Source organism: Ursus arctos, unplaced genomic scaffold (assembly GCF_023065955.2).
Source record: "Ursus arctos isolate Adak ecotype North America unplaced genomic scaffold, UrsArc2.0 scaffold_20, whole genome shotgun sequence".
Lineage (NCBI taxonomy): Eukaryota > Metazoa > Chordata > Mammalia > Carnivora > Ursidae > Ursus > Ursus arctos.
In genome coordinates this window covers 17,487,482-17,509,015 of record NW_026622875.1, presented here as the reverse complement: position 1 = coordinate 17,509,015, position 21,534 = coordinate 17,487,482, and the positions used below count along the sequence as shown (strand labels likewise).

The 21,534-nt window shown below is 38.3% G+C and overlaps 1 long non-coding RNA gene across 7 annotated transcripts in view; it reads right to left on the bottom strand.

Annotated features, from left to right (window-relative positions):
* The window catches only part of LOC123000922 (uncharacterized), a 72,022-nt gene that overhangs the window by 26,861 nt on the left and 23,627 nt on the right, over positions 1 to 21,534 (bottom strand). For 3 of the 7 annotated variants that reach the window (XR_007189133.2, XR_007189137.2, XR_007189140.2), the window contains 7 exons: positions 19,827 to 20,062; positions 17,941 to 18,100; positions 14,663 to 14,780; positions 14,006 to 14,248; positions 12,082 to 12,230; positions 9,736 to 9,962; positions 7,943 to 8,104 (listed from right to left, as the gene is read on the bottom strand). This is a non-coding gene — a long non-coding RNA (uncharacterized LOC123000922). Of the gene's footprint in view, positions 1 to 7,942; positions 8,105 to 9,735; positions 9,963 to 10,399; positions 10,560 to 12,081; positions 12,231 to 14,005; positions 14,249 to 14,662; positions 14,781 to 17,940; positions 18,101 to 19,826; positions 20,063 to 21,534 lie in introns of all 7 variants that reach the window. The other 4 variants (XR_007189134.2, XR_008960596.1, XR_007189139.2 and 1 more) reach the window with 4 other exon arrangements.

Genomic DNA, 21,534 nt, shown 5'->3' with positions numbered 1-21,534 from the left:
TGAATATTATACTTTATCTATTCTCCTATTGATGCACATCTCAGGATCTTTGCATTTGGGGCTACGAATATAGCCACTAGAAATATTGTTGTATATGACCTTTGGTAAACATTTGTACTTAACTTTTCTCATACCTAAAATTTAAACAGCCGAATCACAGAATAATTATAGGTCTAGTTTTATTAGGTTCTTACAAATGGCTTTCCAAAGTGGTTGAAACAATTTATGAGAGTTCAGTTGCTCCACATTCTCACCAACACTTGGTTTTGTCAGTCTTTTTAATTTTAACCATTCAGGGCAGGCAAACTGTGAGGTAGGTAACAGTGTATCTCTGATAGCCCTGCCTATGTCCAATCAAGCAACTCCTCTGTATGTCTTCCATTTCCCTTTTCCCTAGGGCCTTTCACTGCCTTTACTAAGCTGCCAGATTTACCCTAATTTCTACTAAGATGTTAGTTGACAAAAAATAAAATGATAAACTAGAAGTCAGCAAGCATCATCAACCTGCAGATTCTGTTTTAAAAAATATAACTAGTTGTCCACATTTATATATCAGTCAATTTCACGTAATATTCTGCATTGCAGGCTATTTTGAAGAAAAAGAAAACGAAAACAAAAAACAGAATGCTTGTGAGGTAGTTATTAGTGCTATTTACAAACTCTTTTCTTTCCTTCCAAAAATATGATAAGATTGCATTTTTCTGCTCATTTGAAGTTGGTTGTGTCTATATGGCTTGCACTGACCACTGAATTGTGAAGGCAAGTGAGATGTTCTACTTCTGGGCAGAAAATTTAAGAACCAGCCTGCGAGTTACCATGTGCACTTCCCTATGTCTTAACACTAATGTAAGATTGGATTAAGATGGAGCCTTTACTAGCATGGGTCCTTGAGAGACTGTGATGAGCAGTGGTGTTCTAATAACTTGCATGGAACACATAGGGTAAGGAACAAACATTTTTTTCTTATAAGCCACTAAGACTTTGGGGTTGTCACTACAGCATAACCTAGCCTACCCTGACTGGCAGTCTATCCATGTAAACCGCACTCCAGTGACTCAATCTGCTGATACTAAATATCAGGTTCCCTCTTTAGATGCCTCTGCAGTCTCCAGTTTGCAGCAGTCCTTGGTATATTCATGTTTGTCTATTTCTAGGCTCTCTATTCCATTCCACTGATCAATCTGTCTATTCTTTCACCAATACCACACTGTCTTGACTACTGTAGCTTTATAATAGCCTTGAATTGGGTAGTGTCAGCCTTCCAGCATTGTTCTTCTCCTTCAATATTCTATCAGGTATTCTGTGTCTTTTGCCTCTCCATATAAACTTTAGAATCAGTTTGTCTGTATCTACAAAAAAACTTGTTGGGATTTGTATTGAGACTACATTGACTCTACAGACAAGTTGGGAAATACTGACATCTTGATGATATTGAGTCTTCCTATCCATGAACTTTGGAATAGCTCTGTTTAATTATTTTTTTGATTTCTTTTGTTAGAGTTTTGTAGTTTTCTCATATAGGTCTTATACATCTTTGGTTAGATTGAAACCTAATTATTTCATTTTGGGGGAATGTTAATGTAAATGGTAATGTGCTTTTAACTTAAAATTCCACTTATTCATTGAAAAGTGATTGACTTTCGTATATTAACCTCATACCCTACAACTTTGCTATAATTGCATATTAGTTCAAGAGTTTTTGTTGTTGTTGATTCTTTCAAGTTTTCTACATAGATGATCATGTCACCTATGAATAAAGAGAGCTTTATTTTTTTCTTCCCAACCTGTATTACTTTTATTTCCCGTCTTATTGTATTAGCTAGGCCTTCCATGACAATGCTGAAAAGCAGTGACGAAGAGGACATCTTGCCTTGTCCCTGACTCTATAAAATTCTTACTTTAGATGTGACAATGTGTTCTTTACTAAGGATAATTGTATTTTGGGGGAACATATGGAAAACTGAAAATCCTATTAGATTCAGGTAAGTCAACTTTAAGTAATGCAGTCTTTTCATCAATGTCTTTTAAGCCAGTTAAAAACATTCCACACCTTTTAAATTATTAAGTTTCAATCATGTGCTTAGGAGATTTTCTTACATTTTGGAAAAATGGTAGAATACTTGTTTTGTTTAAGAATCAAGAGGGGGGGCGCCTTGGTGGCACAGCGGTTAAGCGTCCGCCTTCGGCTCAGGGCGTGATCCCGGCGTTATGGGATCGAGCCCCACATCAGGCTCCTCTGCTATGAGCCTGCTTCTTCCTCTCCCACTCCCCCTGCTTGTGTTCCCTCTCTCGCTGGCTGTCTCTATCTCTGTCAAATAAATAAATAAAATCTTTAAAAAAAAAAAAAGAATCAAGAGAGGGACAGAAATGGAGTGTCAGGAACTACCAGTGTAAAAGATATGCCTTCCTATTTATAGTCAAGTATAACAACATGCTACATTATATATAGGAAGCCATTTGCAAGTAACCTAGTTAGCTTATACTCTGACAAGAATATCCCCTAGGAAGAAAAGCTCAAAAAATCAATTAGGTTATTCTATTTTAAAAAAATTGCTCAGTTAAATTCATCAACTCAGACATATTTTTAAAAATAATAGTTTGGCTCATGATTTATATATTAAAAAAAAGTGTGTTAAGAGATACATCTTTTCATGTTACAAACATTTAGGTGCAAGGAACAGGGAGCTGGAATAAGGATTTTTATTTCTTTCTCACATAAAAGTCTGCCATTGGTCAGTCTAGAATCATAAGGTATCTCTCTTCTAGCTCTATTAGCTCTAAGGAGACCTTAAGAGCCCAGACTTTTTCTACCTTTACCTCTACTATTCATAGTTTTCATTCCCCAAATCAGTTTATGTCCCAGGAGAGGTGGTCCCTTTACATTCTATCCTCTCGGAATGAGGAGAGAATTAAGGAGAGGCAAGTAGTGTATACCACTTATCTTTTAAGTAGTTCCTACAATTCATTTCTAATAGGCCAAACTGCTACATGACCACACCTAGCTGCACGGGAGGGTAGGAAATATTCTCTTTATTCCAGGTTTCATGTGGAATTGATGAAAACACAGGTTATAATATTATGGAAGAAGAGGAGGAGAGACTTAAGGGACTAGCTTATTTCTACCACAATCACTCTCCACTCCTAAAATGTCCAGGTAGAGACATTGGCTTTAGAAAACATACTTGACCTTTCTCTGTCCCCTTATTTATTTGCCTCAGAGAGCAGGGAAGACTTACTGGCCTGGTGAGTTTGAAAGAAGAAACTGGGTCTGAGTGGTTCAGCCCTCTTTATCTTTGACTCTCTTTGGAGAGGCAGTCCCTCTGCAGAGCACACATTCTCAGTCCCTCAGAATAGTTAGCAGTGTCAGAGGCCTCACGATAAAGGACTGGGGTTGTTTGCCTCTGCCTGAGACACGGAAAGTAACTCTCAATCTGCACCTTTTTTGCAAAGCTACGGTTGCAAGAGAGTGTAGCCATGTCCTCTAAATAGTTCTGTCAGTACAAAAATGATGTGTTTCTCACACCTGTGTCTATCTCTCAAGTGATTTCATTCACAGCTGAAGAACAGCAATATTATAAAGTGGCCTCTCAAAATGCCAAAATATGAACACATTTTTTTTTCTTAGAAAGTTATAAAGCTATCAGTGAAGAAAACAGCGCAGTCTCACCTTGATTTCCCTCTCCAGGTAAGTCCCACGGCCGTATCTCAAACCAATGGCACAAATTACGTGTAGATAGAAATATATGACGACACACAGAACAGAAATAAATATACAGCTAACAGAAAACACAGGGAAAAGTGGAAATGTTATAATTGGTGGAAAAATAAAAAATAAACTCAAGGAAAGAGGAAATTAAGGAGCAATACCTAGAAGAATTTTCATAGTTGGCTGTGAATCTGCCAGACCCCTGAATAAAATATTCCGTCCTTAGGCTTGTCTTCCAGGACAACAGTCAGGCCAAGCTATATCTGGGAAGAACTGTATCCAACTGCCCATCAGACATATTTCCTTTCCCTAAATCAAGGTAATGATTGGGTTCTGTCTCTGCTCATTTGACATTCCTTGTGCTACCAGCAGTTAAATTTCCTCAAGACAAGTAAATATATCAAATGCTGAATGTATTTTACAAAAAAAAAAAAAAATCTAAAATCAGATACAATAAGAGAACTTAAACTTAGATGTGAATGACAGCTATGAAAAGAACGATCTAAGTGTACCAGTGTTTAAAATAAGATAAACCTCTATGTCATTCATGATTTAGACATTTTAAATGTTTTCGTTTCTGTAACATGGTAATTTAGTTCTTCCTTCCTGGTGAGAAGATTGCGGTGATATCAGCCAGGATTATTGAGATGAACTTTGTTAGCATGTGCTTAAAAATAATTTAGAATATTAGAAAAATTTGAAACAGGGTTTAAAATTTTTTTCAATTAAAATGTCATTGTTAGGAAGGATAGTACACTGAAATGTTTTAAATCTCTTAAATTTGAGGTGTGGTTGCATGAATACTGGACAAAAAAGGGGTATTTGTAATTATAGTTCTGGATTTCTAGTATAACTTGCATACATGAACCAGGCCTTTTGAGTTTTCTCATCTTACATTAGAATATAGAGCAGAGAGTCCTTCCTGTTCCTTCTAGCTCTAAAACCCTTTGGTTCTATTCATTAAAATGTATTGATTAGTGATGGCATAAGTTTGGCTAAGAAATGAGTATATTTTAATAAAGAAAACTATAAGCTAGTACTGCCCCCCTTTTAAGGCTTGTTTTATTCAGTTTTATGGTGAGGAGGGCAAAATTTATTGCCAGCAGCAATAAATTTACAAAGCTAGATAAGTATTTTGTCATTTTAATTATTCTCTACAGAATTCCTCATATCTCCCTGTCCTTGAATAAACAAGAGTTTCTAAGATTGTTTATTTTCTGAATCTGTTTTATTTTAAACAAAAGAGAACAAATGGCATTCAAATACTGTTACCTAAGACAACTGAGCAAACATGCTCTTGAAACTTTCAAGAAAAACAAGGTTTCAGCATTTTTTCCAAGATAATTTTTTTTGTGCCTTGGATTGTAAAACAGTTGCTGTAATATTAACTGAATGATGTTTAACCTAGTAAAACAAACATTTTCAGAGGATCTGGAATTCTACATGAATTCCATATAGCAAAAACATCATATATATTATCTTAAATAGAAAACAAAGGAGTATCTTTTTAGTTATTGCCAACCATTAATAAATCACAAGAAAATTCTTTTATACTAATGTTTGAACATTCTCTCTTATGTTCTGTGCATCCTTTTAACAATTTTGTCACTTCCATTTTTGGCAATGTTGCAAAGTAGATACTGTGAAAACTTAAAAGTGCTGACTAAAGTATAAATTAAAACCTATTTACATGCAAAGCCAACCTCTTAAGAAAGAAATCTGTGGGGCAAAAGGGAAAAATCTGGAAATCCTGAGTGTTACAAAGAGGCTGACACTTTCTTTGGCTTCTGTGAGGTACCAATCTTCCTTAGGAATAGGATTTGATTTCCCCAATCACGGCAAGGCAGTGGTGGGGCCTTGGGCCTGAGCAATGAGTGTACTATATTATAGATCCTCAAAAAGTGGGAACCCTCAAAGGGAGACAACGAGTATGAAGGTAGACTAGACAACAAGGACTAACAGAAAGCTTGAGCACTGGGTGTTACATGCAACTCATGAATCGTTGAACACTACATCAAAACCTAATGATGTACCCACATGTTGGCCAACTGAACATAATAATAAAAAAAAACCTAAAAAATAAAATAAAATCATGTAGACTCAAAAAAATAAAAATAAAAGAAAGCTTGACTGTTTTGGCCTGTACTAGAGGTAGGGAAAATCTTGTCCATTGAGAATTCATAATCAAGATTTGTACTCAATATTTAAAATATACACAGGACTTGGGAAAAACCAAACTGACAGAATAACATAAAAAATGGCCTTCTGTTTGTAACATCACTGGGACACCAACAGAAGCGAAGGCAAGCCTCTCAGGAGAGCACACCCGCTTACAAGATGTCCTCGGAGCCTTGTGGGCTTCTCAGCCATGATCCTAAACCTGAGAGCACATGAAGTAACCCACCACCATTTTACTCTATTTCTGTTCTCCTATGTTCACACATAAAGAGACGAAATATCACACAGATGAAAGAGACACAGGGCACAGTGGTTTAGGGAATAGCCTCTGGAGCCACTTTCAAATAATGGCTTTGTGCGTAACTCTGCACAAGATCTCTAACCTCAGTTTTCTCACCTCTGAAGGGGGAATTATCACAGCATCTATCTTACAGGTTGTTTATAAGAATTAAACGAGTTAATATGTGGAAAGTAGTTAGGACCAGAACCATGCCTAGAAGACAGGGGGCACTGAAAAGGACAGCTGCTCTCATCATCATTAGATCACCACAGTTGTGGTCACTGATTACATTATCCCAGCTATTCCATGGTTAGGCTGATCCGTCTCCAAATTTACCCAGATGCATATCCTTCTGGCTTAGAATTAAATCTTGAGGTAAACCTAGCAACTATACACAACAAAATTATATGATTTCACATGACTAGCTTCTTGGTTGAGAGGCAGCAGATCTAAGAACTGGAAGAAAATTTAATGGGCAACCATTACGCTATCTAATTACAGAACATGTGTTTAGAACTTGGTATTTATTTTTTATTTATTTATTTTTTTAAAGATTATTTATTTATTTGATGGAGAGGGAGACAGCCAGCGAGAGAGGGAACACAAGCAGGGGGAGTGGGAGAGGAAGAAGCAGGCTCCCAGCAGATGAGCCTGATATGGGGCTCGATCCCAGAATGCTGGGATCACGCCCTGAGCCAAAGGCAGACGCTTAACGACTGAATCACCCAGGCGCCCCTATTTTTTGTTTCTTTTTAAAGCTATACTTATATGTAGATTTCCAGTGTAAATCATTTGCCTTATAAATGTTATGTTAACGTACACACATTTTGGTTCCTCAGAATCCAGAAAATTTTCATGCAAAACTCTAAGCCACACACGGTTGAGCAAACTGAAGTCAGCTTTTATTGCAAGAGTGGATGCACCAGGGGCACCTGGGTGGCTCAGTTGGTTAAGTGTCTGCCTTTGGCTCAGGTCATGATCCCAGGGTCCTGGGATCAAGCCCGCATTGGGCTTCCTGCTCAGGAGGGAGTCTGCTTCTCTGTCTCCCCCTACTCGTGCTCTCTCTTGCTCTCTCTCTCAAATAAATAAATAAAATCTTAAAAAAAAAAAAAAAAAAGGAGTGGATGCATCATGGCCATCGCAGCTCCAGCACCTTCCCCCACTGCCACCACACACACGAGTGGACACTGACCACCAGCCTCCTCTGGAACCTGGGAGAACAGGGTTAGGACACCAGGCTTCCCCTGGGCCTTTGAGACTCATCAGCTCTCCAAGCGCTTGTGTCAGCTAATCCCATCTGTTCTGCTTCCTCTCTTCTAGGAGCTTTCATGTCTCTCCCTAACTCCCTTCATTACAATGACATCAGAGGGAAGAAGTTCCTCAGCACCCTCCTTACTATTAACTCCTCATGAATTTCAGCTCTGTCTTGACTCCCAGCTCATGATGGGGTAGTGAGAACCAAGTGGTACATATGTGCAAACTGATGAACTGCATTTACTGTCCAACAAGAGTTCTTGTTGAGCTTCATACTATAATTCTACATTGACTTGTTTTACACTTGCTGAGGGATAGAGTACTACTTCGTCCATCTTTGAGTTTCCTTCAATACCTAGCACAGTATCTTACAAATATTTCACCACACTGCTCTATTTATTTTATCAGTGACAATGTAAACCTCATTGCACGTCCATGGAAAAGTGCACTGAAATGGGATCATTCTGCAGTTGGTCAGTCTATGTAGAAAAAACTTTAGTAATATTATTTTAACATTAGGTTACCTCAAAAACCGCATCAGAACCACAGCCATAGGTGGAACACAGCCCGCACACTCTCATCACGTTTTCTCTCTTCTCGCTTTGGAGGCTGTACACTGCCCTGCACAGGTTCCAGTGCTCCGCGACAAAGCCAATGGTGACACCGGGAGGGCACTGCAGGTCCAGCTGCAGATGAAGACGTGACAGAGGGGAGGACGCTATGCACAGATCTACACACGTACACACCATCTAGATGTGCTCTGAAATCCTTTAAGGGCTAAGGATATTGTTGAGAGAGAGTCCTCCACGGGCCCCTCACACTTCTAAACTTCTTGCTGTGTGTGCCAGCAATGCAAAGCTCTGACTGCTCCTTCCCGTGGCCATTTCTCAGGGTTGTCATTGGAGGGAGCAACCTTGAGGGATAAAGTCATGTTTTCCTCAGGACAGGGGAGGCTTGCTTGTCACTTGCTATGAAACAGCCAGTTCCTTCTTTAATTCTATGATGGGCGTGGTTATAAAGGGGATTTTTGTGATGATTGAATTGTAGGGTATCTACATTGTGTGGTGGACACTGGAACGGACACAGGTGATCAAACCTCACAAAACTGAATACACACACACAGGACTACAAATAAAACTGGAGAAATGAGAAAAAATCTATCATGAGATAAATGTTCTATAAATTGAGTATATTTGTAATTTTGATTAACTTTACTACATCATGGCTTACTTTACTCAGGGAAGGCTGCATTTATAGGATTCGAGAAAAAACCCAACTCAGGAATATGAATCCAAAAGGATTAAGGATTAAAGGTGAAGATTCATCTCAAATATCAGGCTATTATTACAAAAACAGTAACGAGAGAGGAATAAGACCTGGGAACAACATTCTCTGAGGCACTGTACTATTTGCCAGGTACCGTAATGAACAGTTGACATTTATTTATTACTATTTAATCCTCAAAGCAATCCTGTGTGATAGATGCTATTATTATCTCCATCTTATAGGAAATCAAACACAGAGAAGGTTGTAAATAAATTAACATTTAGTAAGTGCTGGCACTTACTGTGTCTTCTAAATATCCCCATAATCCTATGGGGTATTGTGCATATTTTATGTACAAGAGCACGCAGCTCCAAAGAAGTTAAGTAAATTGCACAATTTAAGTAGGTGACAAATCTAGAATTCAAAATTCTGGTGGACCTCTCGCTAAGGCTGCTTCATTTCCCTGCAGAGAACAACTTCCTAGAGCCACACAGGCTGTAGAAGAGCAACCCGACTGTAACTCAGAACGTCAGCTCTCTAGGTCCAGCACTCGGGGGCCTGTAACATCCTCATCAGGCACGTCATCTTTCTGAGCCACCCCTTCTTTATCTGTGGCAAAGTGTGGACTGGGATGGGGAGTGTAAGGTCATCCAAGGTCTCTTCCTATTCTAAAAGCATTCGATGATGTCTAGGGACATCTTACCTGGGGATATGTAGGTACATTTAGACAAATGTACATGACTTCTGTTCTAGGTCATAGATACATTTCCAATTCAGTAGACACAACTGACATAATTGTGGTCACTGAATAAATAACCCTAATTTGTGCCTGACCCACCAACTAGCGCCGGAAGACAAGAGCCCACAAGAAAAAGCCCTCTGTGATTTTCTTTGGGTGAAACAATGTGGCCTCCTTCCTCCCCACTCCCTTCTTTCATGCTGACCAGCAGACCCAGTGAAAATCCCCTCATTGTCATTCTGGAAGGAGCACAAGCGTGCTGTGAAGACTTGGATCAGGAAGAAACCAGGGATAAGACCTGCATTCTCTGACCTCTTGCCTGGAGGAGGGACAACAGAGGCAACAGCAGATGCATCTGAAAGGTCTCTGCGTTGTCATGATTTCTCAGCCCATACAGTCGGTGACCTCGAGGACGAAGGGCCTTAGTTTCCGATAAGCATTTCTGGTAAAGTTGTCTGTGTCTTCAGTTACGATGTAAACCGTTTGGTCCAGGTTGTTTTTAATATCATATCTCTTATTAGTTTCAAAAGATGTCATCACTATAAAATAAAATGAGAAAGTCACTTTAAATTAGAAGCAGTTAAAATGGGCCTCGAGTGCTTGTATGGCATTTCTTAGCATGTAAAGAAACACAGCTTTTTCAAAATTTCATTGAAGCATATGCAATTGCTTGGAACATCAAAATATTTTATAATCCTTGTAAGCATTTAAATCCTTCGGGATTTATAACATTTATTTTAAGCTCAGCAAGATGCCTTTAAAATGTTTATTCACATAACAGGAAGGATTGAAAACATCTTCTGTAAGATGATCATGTCTTATATAATATTCAGAAAACTTTAGTTTTAAAAATATTTTAAAGAAATTATACATTGCATCACAAATGAGTCAGCTCATGAAATACGGTAAGATGACCAAGGTCATTACAAACTGCAAATGGAGAAAGGCACCAAGAAGAGCTGGAGGCCTTACATACAGCCAAAGGAATCTGTAAAGTTGTTGCTCTAAGGGTCAGGAACACTTTTCCAACAGATGACAGGCTTCATGTTTACTGTGTTCATTTCTTCCTCTTTCCAGCAAATCTAGATTCTGCTGGTCCTTCACTAAGTCCTTTATTTTCTCTTTTTTTCCCTCATCTATAAAACGTGAATGATGGGGGCGGAGAGAGGGAATAAGTGTAATGGGGTAGACCAGATAACATATAAGATCTTTTTCAACATAAAATCCAATATCATATCACTTATAAAAAAATAAAATTATACAAAAATTCCCTTTTTAAGTTTCTAGCGCAGTCTTTTCTCCTTGAACCATTAAAAAATGATCAGTATGAATAAGGAACTGGATATTGAATAATGTTGATTCAAATATTGCTGATCACCACTGAAGTATACATATTTTCCAGGGGTTCAAAACGCTGAAGAATGTGTACGTTGTTCAAGGACTGGGATAGAAAGAAGTAATTAGGGAAGATAGAAATAATAGAACTAAAACAAGTTAGCATTAGAAAAAGAAATTGATAGAAATTATTACCATGTATCAATTGATTTTTAAAATATCTTCAATGTAAATTAATTAATTACAAATATATTTCATCGAGTGAAATTAACCTATCTGCACCTGATCAGATATAAGAACTGTCTAGGTAGGAAAAACACTTTCCTCCAGTTATACTCTAGAAGACTAAAACATTTAATAACGTTTTTGATAAAATATCAAAAAATCATCTTCCTGCTGTAGTTAACAGCATCTAGAAAAAGCTGTGTTGACACAGATTGTTTCTAGCTCAGCCCCTACTCACTGGTCTCAATGACCTACAGACTGGTGTTACTCAGAAGTTCAGGATGGTTTAACCTGAACCAGCCACAGAGAAGGCAATCTTCTCAGTGGCTTAGGGAGAGGGAGTCACCTAGGGTGAACCTCATGCAGAAGTGTCCAATTTTATATTATTTCACAGGTACCTCTGAGAGATTAACATACTGATTCCATTCACTTGAGTTACTAAACGCCAAGCTCTTCCCCAGGCATTCACTTTTAATAAGGGGGGGGGGGTCCAAGAGGGCAGGATATAAATAGGATTAGGGCAAAGGACAAGAAACATTCTGGAATATGATCCCTTGAAAAGGGAAACTGGGAATATCATTAGATAGATTTTTTTATCTTAGTTTTACTTTGGGATTACTCCCAAGATGCTTGAATCCTTCTAGTGGAAGAAAAGAAATCTCCTTCAGGACAGACTGATCCTATCATACACAATTTTCTGTCATTCCTAACTTCTGAGCGTGGAACATTGACTGAAATGTCATATTTCCTTAAATTTTTGTTGAGTAAGTTAATGAATAGATTTTGAAATGAATAAAATTGAAAGTGACTTAAGTGGACATGAATGTTTAATCGTGTGCTTAATTATAAGAGGGTGAAGAACACAGTCCATGCTTAATTTAAGACTTTTTCTTGTATGAAAACACAGCCGGGTGAGGGGTCTACACATCTCTTACAATTTTCAAAAGTGGCCACCAAAATGGTTTACAGTCCAATTAAAAAATTTTCAGAATTTTAAACTCTAGGACTAAAAGATTAAAAAAATTCACTACTTCATAAAATGTCCACTGCTAGGCAAAAGAGCTTAAAGAAATGAAGTCCTTTAACATAGAAGTTTACCTAATAAGACACGGTGGCTATTAAGGAGCAGTTCCTTGAGAAGCTAGTGGAGTTGCTGGCAAACTCAAGGCTCAGAAGCCATGTAAACCTGCTGAGTTGGACAGAATTTCTCTGAGGAGTCCCGATATCCTTCATATGTTCTCAAAAGTCTAGAGAAGATAGAGGAAAGTGACTGGGTATGTACCTTCCACTTATACCCAAGCAGGCATTTCAACTAAATAGCATCATTATAGCGTCTCATCCATGCAGCGGTTCCTGTGTGCCAGGAATTGTATCAGACATTGACAACTCTCAGAACTGCTCAAGAGGGTAGGGATAGTTAGCACTACTTTGTAGATGAAGAAATTGAAACATCAAATACTTAAGAAATTTGTTCAACATTATAGAACTAGCAGGGAATAAAGACAGAATTAAAAACTACACTGTCTAGCTCTAAACCTGGTTTTATTTTTTATTTGTTTCTGGTTTTGTTTCTTAATTCATCCATTTTGGAAAGGGGAAAGTGAACCCATCATATCTATCATTTAACCTCTGTCAGGTTAATGGAACAAGTTGAGCAATTGTTTTTTCTTTTAACTTTAATAAACAATTTTAAAGCTGCACAATTTTAAAAAGATGGGGAAATGGTCTAGAGACCCCAGACTTGCAAGGAGAAATTATTATTATTATCCATGCATAAAAAGGATTTTTTAAAATTTATTAACTATAAGCATCCAATAAGCTTCTAAAATAATGAAGGGGTTTACTCTAGCACTTTAATGACTTCATGTGTATTTTATAGTTATTTTACAAAGGGATGGTTCAATAAAATTTTTGGCTCCTACAAATTCCAATTTCTTCATCCAATTGTACTGCATTTCTCACATCATCTCCTTGGCAGTGTATCGATAGTTTTCAATAATAATATATTGAATTAAAAGAGGAACTTGTCAACTTCAAAGAATATTTTATTGATTACGTGGGGAGTGAAGTATTGAATTAGAATCCCTTGCTTATCATGAATTTAAATACCTCCTGTTTCCAAGACAAAAATAGCTAGGATTATAGAAGAATCTAATGCTAGCTATATCTCAGTTTCACTAGGTAAACTTTTTGATTTTACACCATTTGAGTTTACAATCAAATCTGCTTATCCCTCAACTTTATGACGTAGGTTTCAGAGTAGCTTCCTAATTTTTATACAGAAGGGATTTAGGGGACCACCACTTTGTGGGAGGGGGCCCCATGGACTTGGCTTGAAGCTATGTGCGCTTGGTAGGCACCTTATGTTTACTTCGTAATAGGTTTTTATGAGGGCTAGAGTTGCTGATGAAATTATGGGTGGTGAGGGAAAGCAAGGAGTCAAGGCACCTGATGAGTTTGTCACTAAGTGTTCTGTTCCTTCATGTTGTCTTTTTTTTTTTTTTACGGTTTTATTTATTTATGAGGGAGGGAGAGAGCAGAGGGAGCAGCATAAGGAGAGGGGCAAGCAAACTCCACGCTGAGCGCAGAACCCCATGCAGGGCTTCATCTCATGACCCTGAGATCACGACCTGAGCCTAACCAACAGAGCCACCCAGGCACCCCATGTTGTCTTTCTTGATGTTTACTCTTACCTCCAAGTAAATGACACCCCAAGTGGCATCTATGGTAGCTTTTTTTCTATCCCTATTTTTCTAATTTCCTTCAAGAGGACATCTTGAATATCTTACAACTCAGTCTGAATCCTTTATGAAAGCCCTACTCTTCGTACTGAAAATATTCCTATACTTTTGCTCCCCCTTCACATATCTGAAATCAGTATCACCGCTCCTATAGTCTCATAAGTGGACCTCTGTCATCACAGACCCACCACCTTTATCCACTGTATCCAGCGTGTGTCTTTTTTTGTTGGGTCCCCAAGTTCATATTTCATAAGAAAATATTTTGGATTTGTATGAAGTACCTGAGCTAATAAGTATTCCAGACCAGGAGGGCAGTTTGCCACAGGAATTGGCTCTGGCATCCATGCTGTTGGAGAAGACTGATTTAACACTGGACATCTGCCAGGCCGGTACCATATATGTAGGATGAGAGCCACCAGTTGGTTGGTACGAGGGGAAGGTACTGAGCTGATGTAGACTGTAGTATCCCATAAGCAAGCTTCCTGGGTAGTACGCAAGTGGAGGGACAGTAGGTCATGGGGATTCTGTGTTCAAAATCAAATGAAAAAATTACACATGATTGAAACTACAATATATTGAAACTTAGCATGAATTTTTACATGGAAATTACATGACATCTTCTTGAAAATAGTAAGAGGCTTCATTTTCATTACCATGTACCAAAAATGTAGTAGAGGGTTTTCCAGATTATTAACTCATTTAATCCTCTTAAACCTTCTGAAATAGTGTTGCTCACTTCACAATCACAAAAACTACGGTTGAAGAGATGAAGTTATTTGATAGCCTTTCTATGCCCATCTCATAAGGCTGCTGCAGGCTTAGCACAGGGCCTGGAATAAATTTACCACTAGGCAGATTCTATTTTTATGTTCTTTATACTATTGTTAAGTTTATATAGACAGCGAATGGTAACTCTGGGATTTGAAATCACATCTTACCTTCAAAATGGTGACTTGAAGATCTGCTGTTGCTAACCCAATCACTTCTTCATATCCTAATCATCTGGTTCTCACACTGCTCTCCTCCAATCGGTGGTCAGTTTATTTAACTTGGTCACTGTAAGTAAGATCACAGTCAAGGAAACCAGATTTCTTTAAAGAATCACAATATTTAGGAAGAGAAGAACGCAAAATATGAATTGAATAAATATAAATTAGTGTGAGTTACCACTAATATATGACTTTAGATTTTGCTTCTTTTATCAAATGTCTCTCAAAAGAAGCACCCTCAACATCAGCCAGGATGGATCAGTGCAGGCCTGGTAAGGAGCTTGAACTCCTGCCCAGCAGTAACAGGGAGCACTTCATCCCTTTTCCTGTGAAAGGAAGTCTGGTCCCCTGCCCTCCACTGGAGAAGCAGGGATCTCATAAGCATTTCACATACATTGCTAAAAATGTGGAGAATTAACAGCATTTAGATATGAGACTGTCCATACTGCTGAGATGTAGCTTTAATGTTAAAAAAGTAAAATCTGAATATTTTTATCACCGTGTGTTTTGTTTTGCTGTCTCAGATTTACAATAATTAATTGTTTTAGTTACATAAGTAACTGAGCTCTGGTTGACTACAAGGGGGCACCTGATAAACTCTTAAGTTATTCCTAGCATTGGAAAGCCTTAGCTGAAATCCTGTGAGAGGGAGAATGCCAGTTGTCTCTCTGAACTTCTAGGAAAGGCCAGAACAAAATGTAAAGCAAAGCCAAGCCTAGAGCAAAAAAGATCCTCTCCTCCTGATTCCAGGAAAAAGAGATGTTTTTTAAAAAGTACTGCAGTTGAAAACTAAATAAATAAGGCCCAATAATTTATTTTTCAGATTTCATTACAGATCCATTTTAGCTAAAATTAAATAAAACCAACTCTAGGTTAGCAGAAGAGTCCAGCTGAGACCTGACCTGTAAAACTGGCTGAATCCTTAATCATATTTGTGTTTTCTTATTTTGAATGTTCTTTTCATTTTCTGTTTCAAGAACTTATTGTGAATGACTGAATTAATTTCAGAGCTACTGATGGATCTGCAGTTCGGAAAACACAATATTAAAAGCGTTTCTCAAACTTAGCTGTTGATAAGAATCAACAAGATAGGATATTTTTCTTTTTCAGGACCTGTCTTGGAGATTCTGATTCAATAGGTGACCAGGATCTGCATTTCTATACTAGCAAAAGAAACCCACATTATTTTGATAGGCTTAATATATTAAACTACACTTTAAGAAACAACACCTTAGAATTTTTTCTAAAACTTAAAATATAACTTGCCATCAGAAGTCAATGTATGTAGCAGCATTATTCATAAAGGTCAAAAACTGGAAAGAATTCAGATGTCCACGAAGTGATAAATGTGTAAACAAGGTGCTTATACAATAAAATGATTCAGCCATAAAAAAGAATAATGTACAAACACATTCTACAACATGGAAAAACACTGAAATATGCTGAGTGAAAGAAGCCAGACCCAAAAGGTTATACGTGTTTTGATTCCACTTACATGAAATATCCAGAATAGGCAAAACTATACAGATATAAATAGATTAGTGGTTGCCAGGAGCTAGGGGAAAGAACAAAATGTGGAGTGATTGCTAACGAATATGACTTATTTGGGAGGTAATAAAAATGATGGCATGGGTTTGCAGCCAAACAGAACAGGAGTTAAGTGTAAAGTGGCCCCAAAGGATACACAAGATTGTGATCTAGTAACATTGCTCATAAGGACTGGAGAATTTCCAAGGTCCTTTTGTACCATTTGAATTTTGAAATACCTGCATTATAATTTTTTTTAATTGCAAAAATAAAGTGGTCCTAGGGGAAAAAAATAGTAGTGATGGTTATACAACCCTGGGGATATAGTAAAAACCATGGAACTATACACTTTCAAATGGTGAATTTTATGTATGTGAGTTATTCCTCCATTAAAAAAAGAAAGATAAATCACCTAAAAGATACAGAAATAAGACACTGAATGAAGTAAAATACTGAGAAATGGCCAGATAGAACTTGACCATAATCCAGGAGCGTCAAGACCCAGGATTTAGCAGGCAGTGAGCCAGTACTGAGGGGTTATATGGGATCATATCCACACAACATATACACAGAGGAAAAAGGAAAAGGAAGTTCTGCTGTTTGCAGAAAACACTGCAGGGGCAGAGGCTACCTGAGCTCCATGGATCTTATTTCTAGAATGAAGTAACATCTCTGTAACTATCTCATAGATGATTTTTTCCCCACACTGTGAGCTTCTCCTTCTTGTTTATACTCACTGTTACTAAGCATTATCCAGATGGGACCACTGCAGTAACTTCTTAACTAGCTTTTCCTCTGTTCCAGTGATTCCTTCACACTGGCCCCAAGAGCTATTTTTTTTTTAAGATTTATTTATTTGAGAGAGAGACGGCACAAGTATGAGCAGGGGGGAGGGGCGGAGGGAGAAGCAGACTCCCCACTGAGCAGGAAGCCTGATGTGAGACTCAATCACAGGACCCCGAGATCATGACCTGAGCCGAAGGCAGATGCTTAACCAAATAAGCCACCCAGGCGCCCCCTCCCCCCTGTTCCCCAAGAGCTATCTTATTAGACACCCAATCAGTTACTCAGCATTTACTGAGCACCTTTTATGTACCAGACCCTGTGCCAGAAGCTGGGAAGAAAGTGATGAAAGCCAACTCAAGTATCTGCTTTAATGTGTTGATGTCCTGTCAAAAACGATCTGTAGGCTTGCTCAGGCTCCAGGATAAGATGCAAACTCCTTCATCAGCACAAGACCCGTTGTTATCTCCAATGCTCTGCATGTCTGTCTTTTGACCCAACCAGGCCTTCATCAAGTCCCAATCATACCACAAGGCCTTCACGACCTCCTGTTTTTGAACATGTTTTCCTTCTCCCAGACATTCTCCCTTCCCCACCCATTTTTTGATTGAGAAACTCCTTATGGTGCCAATAAAACCTGACTTCCTCAGTTTGGCCTTCTTTTTAATCCCATAGTCAGTTACTCTGCCTTTTGTGTCCCTATCACATTCTCATCATATTTCCATATAACTTCCTACTCCAGGAGACTAAATTCTTTGAGGGTAGGAATGTTCTACTTGACATCCAGTAAACTATTAGGCATCCAGTAGGTGCTCAATACTCACTTATTGAAACAATAAAGTAATTAAACAAACAACTTAACTCTTCGTGTCATTTTCTGCAGTGGTGAAAAGATTCTTTCTGAAGATTTAACTTACCAGGTATAAAATGGGAGTTATACTCCGGAGGGTCATCAGGTCTTGGATCTGGTGAACTTAAAAGGCAGTGTAGTCAGGAGGAGCATCAGGTATTGGATCCAAGGACTTCGTTTTATTTTCAATTTCACCCATAGGTTGATCAGCACTCGTGGACACGAGTCTTGGAGGAAATGGAGGTGCACAATTGAGAAATGGAATGATTTATTACTGAAGGTATTATTTTTTTCCTTATTAATTTGCTGCAACATCAGTGTATGTGATCATTATGAAATACACTACTGTATTTCTTATAACACACATATTACCTGCATATGATATATTAGGCATTAATCCATACATATGATAAATTATTAGGCCGAACATAGAGTAAAAAACTAAAGCTGAGTAATCATACTGTGCTTGTGACTAAAGCAATGAGCTCTCAGGCTGGTGGTTCAGCTGACCTGATACTGACTCTTACTTACATAGATAAATTCCTTTCAAGATGGTAGAAATTCTTTGTCCCATGATGTAATATGGAGAAACTGGCATATATGGAGTGAATCTGATTTTTTTACCCCACACACTTTTTGAAAGTGGTTGTGTCAAACTAAATTCAAAACAAAACAACATAAATACTTAATGGTTTAAAAAGGAGTGTGCCATACATAACTCAGAGGTGATTTAGTGCACTTATCCAGTGACTCCTGTGTTGACTTATTCTTCCTAAAACAACCTAGGTCACTATAATTGTGAAAGGAAGGTGTTGAGGTCACGTTTCATGTTATACCCTGCCCTTTCACTGAGGTTGGAGATGTTTTCCCCTGACCTCAGTATGAGGAACAGTTCAGTGTTCCTGAAAGAACTGGTTGACCTTTATCTCATAGAAAACACAAGTCCCATAAATGTGGTATTTCTCTCCTTGTATCAGTTGCCAGAAAACTCAGGACCCACTTTTCAGACCTCCTCTACCAAGGAAAGCTTTTTATTACTATCACCTCTTTTGTTAGACTTATTTTCCTACCCTTACTTTTCTTTACTTCATTTTTCTCATGTATTTTAAGTACCTTTCTTTAGATGCAACCAATATAAGTCTCCTTTAGTCCTTTCTATGTCAAATATAGGAAAATAGGAATTTTCATATTTATAAATGAATAGATATATTTATATTATCCAAATGTTAAATAAAAATAAAAATAATTTCCACTGAAATAAATTCAAACTATTATTAAGGAAAATGGTCATATAATTCATTAAAATGAAGCATAATAAAATTTGTTCACTGAAGATTGCTGACATTTTAAAAGAATTCTAATACTAAAAGATGAAATATTTTAATGCTCTAATATATTTATACACATTTAAATATATATTATATAATTATTAGTGATACATGCAATAAGTTTTATAATTTTTTTGTCTCTAGTTACATTTCATTCATATTTTTATTAATTCAACAAATATTTACTGAGTACCTCTTTTATAGGCACTATTATAGATGTTGAAAACGCAGTAATAAACCAGAAAAACAGGTGCCCATCCATCATGCTGGAGATTATATTTTAGTGGCATGAGATTAAAAACACATTAACAAATATTTTAAGATTATATGTGGATAGTACAGATACATAAAGAAAACAAAGTAAAAAGTTCAGGAAAAACATGGACGGGGGTCCCAGGAGGTTCAGGGAAAGCCTCTCTCAGGAGATAACCTTCGAGCCATTTGAACCAGGAAAGGAGGCATGACACTACAAATGTAGGAACGGAGTTCTAGGAAAACAGGCAATACGTGCAAAGGCCCCAAGAGGGCACTGAGCTTGCAGTACTCAAGGGTGAGGAAGAGGCGTGACTGGGACACAAGGACTGAAGAGAAGAGAGTGAAGAGATGGAGACAAGTCTGATCCTACCGGAAGACCGAGGCAAGATGTTTGGGAATTGCTGTAATTGCAGCTGGGCAGTCTTCAGCGGACTTTAATCAGTGGAGTGATGAGAGCTGATTTATACTTTCTCTTGAAGGGGCAAGAGTGGAAGCAGTGAGGATGGGATGGCAGCCGAAATCCAGGTGAGACCGATGCTGGCTTAGACCAGGGAGGCCACCCTGGAGAGGGTGATGTGTGGTCAGGAGCAGAACCTACAGGAGCTGCTGATGGACGAAGGAAGAGAGGAGTCAAGGATGAATGTCGGTTTTCAGGCCAGGGTACCGGAGCTGATGACTGTGCCATTAACTGAACTAGAGAGGAAGATGGTGGGGAAATGGTGGGGACTGGGGAGGGTAGGAATCAAAAGCTCAAAACAGGCATGTTTGGTTTAAGAAGAGACCAAAAGAAGGTAAATAATTGACAGAAAATGTATTATTTGTGTGTGTGGGTTTATTAATTTACTATTATGAAAGATGTCTTTACATTTTAAAAAACAAAATTTTCTGGCTGGGAGAGACTACCCCTCTCAGGGCTAGCCAGTTCTTAGAAATAGCGAAGGGCTCTGATAGAAGCATGCCTTTGATATGCAAACTAACTGCTCCAAAGCCCTACCTCTTCCTTTGTCTGGCCTCTACACCTCAGGAGATAATATTCCTTTGCCTTAGTCTTCCCAGGGCCAGGTACCAACCAGGTAACTAGGAGCTATTCCTATGGCCTAGACTGTGCCAAAATTATTCAAACCAGCCAATCCTCAGTGGTTTGTCCTGCCCTGCCTTGCCTTCACCCCTCTACCATGGCCCCCCTAAACCCCAATAATGGCCATGATCTAACTGCTCTTCTAGCTTCTCCTTTTTCCTGATCAAAATGTGGTGTTCCTCCTGTGGCCCTGCGTTGTGTGCCTTGCCTCTCATTTCTAAGGGAACTGTACCATTGCTTTTCTTTCAAAGGCATTAATCTTTCTATGTTGTCAGTCATCTTTATAAATTAAGACCAACATCATCTTTTTGCTAGTGGAGGGTCCTGTCTTGCTGTTGATGGCTGTTGGCGTCACTGTGGCAATTTCTTAAGATAAAGAAGTTTGACCCATCAACTGACTCTTCCTTTCACCAATGATTTCTCTATACCACTTGATGCTGTTTGGTAGCATTTTACCCACAGTAAAATTTCTTTCAAAATTAGAGTCAATCCTCCCAAATCCTGCCACTGCTTTACCAACGAAGTTATATTTTATTTTTTTTAAGTTCCTTTATTTTTTTTAGTAATCTTCTATACCCAACGTGGGGCTTAACTCATGACCCCGAGATCAAGAGTTGCATGCTCTACTTACTGAGACAGCCAGGCACCCCTATGTGATATTTTAAATCCGGAGAAAGACAATTATCATATGGTTTCACTCATTTATGGAACACAAGAAATAACAGGGAGATCGGTAGGAGAAGGAAGGGAAGAATGAAGGGGGGGTAAACAGAAGGGGGCATGAACCATGAGAGACTATGGACTCTGGGAAACAAACTGAGGGCTTTGGGGTGGGGGGACTGGGATAGGCCGGTGATGGGTATTAAGGAGGGCACATATTGCATGGAGCACTGGGTGTCATACACAAACAATGAATCATGGAACACTACATCAAAAACTAAGGTTGTACTGTATGGTGACTAACATAACTTAATAAAAAATTTAAAAAAACAACAACAAA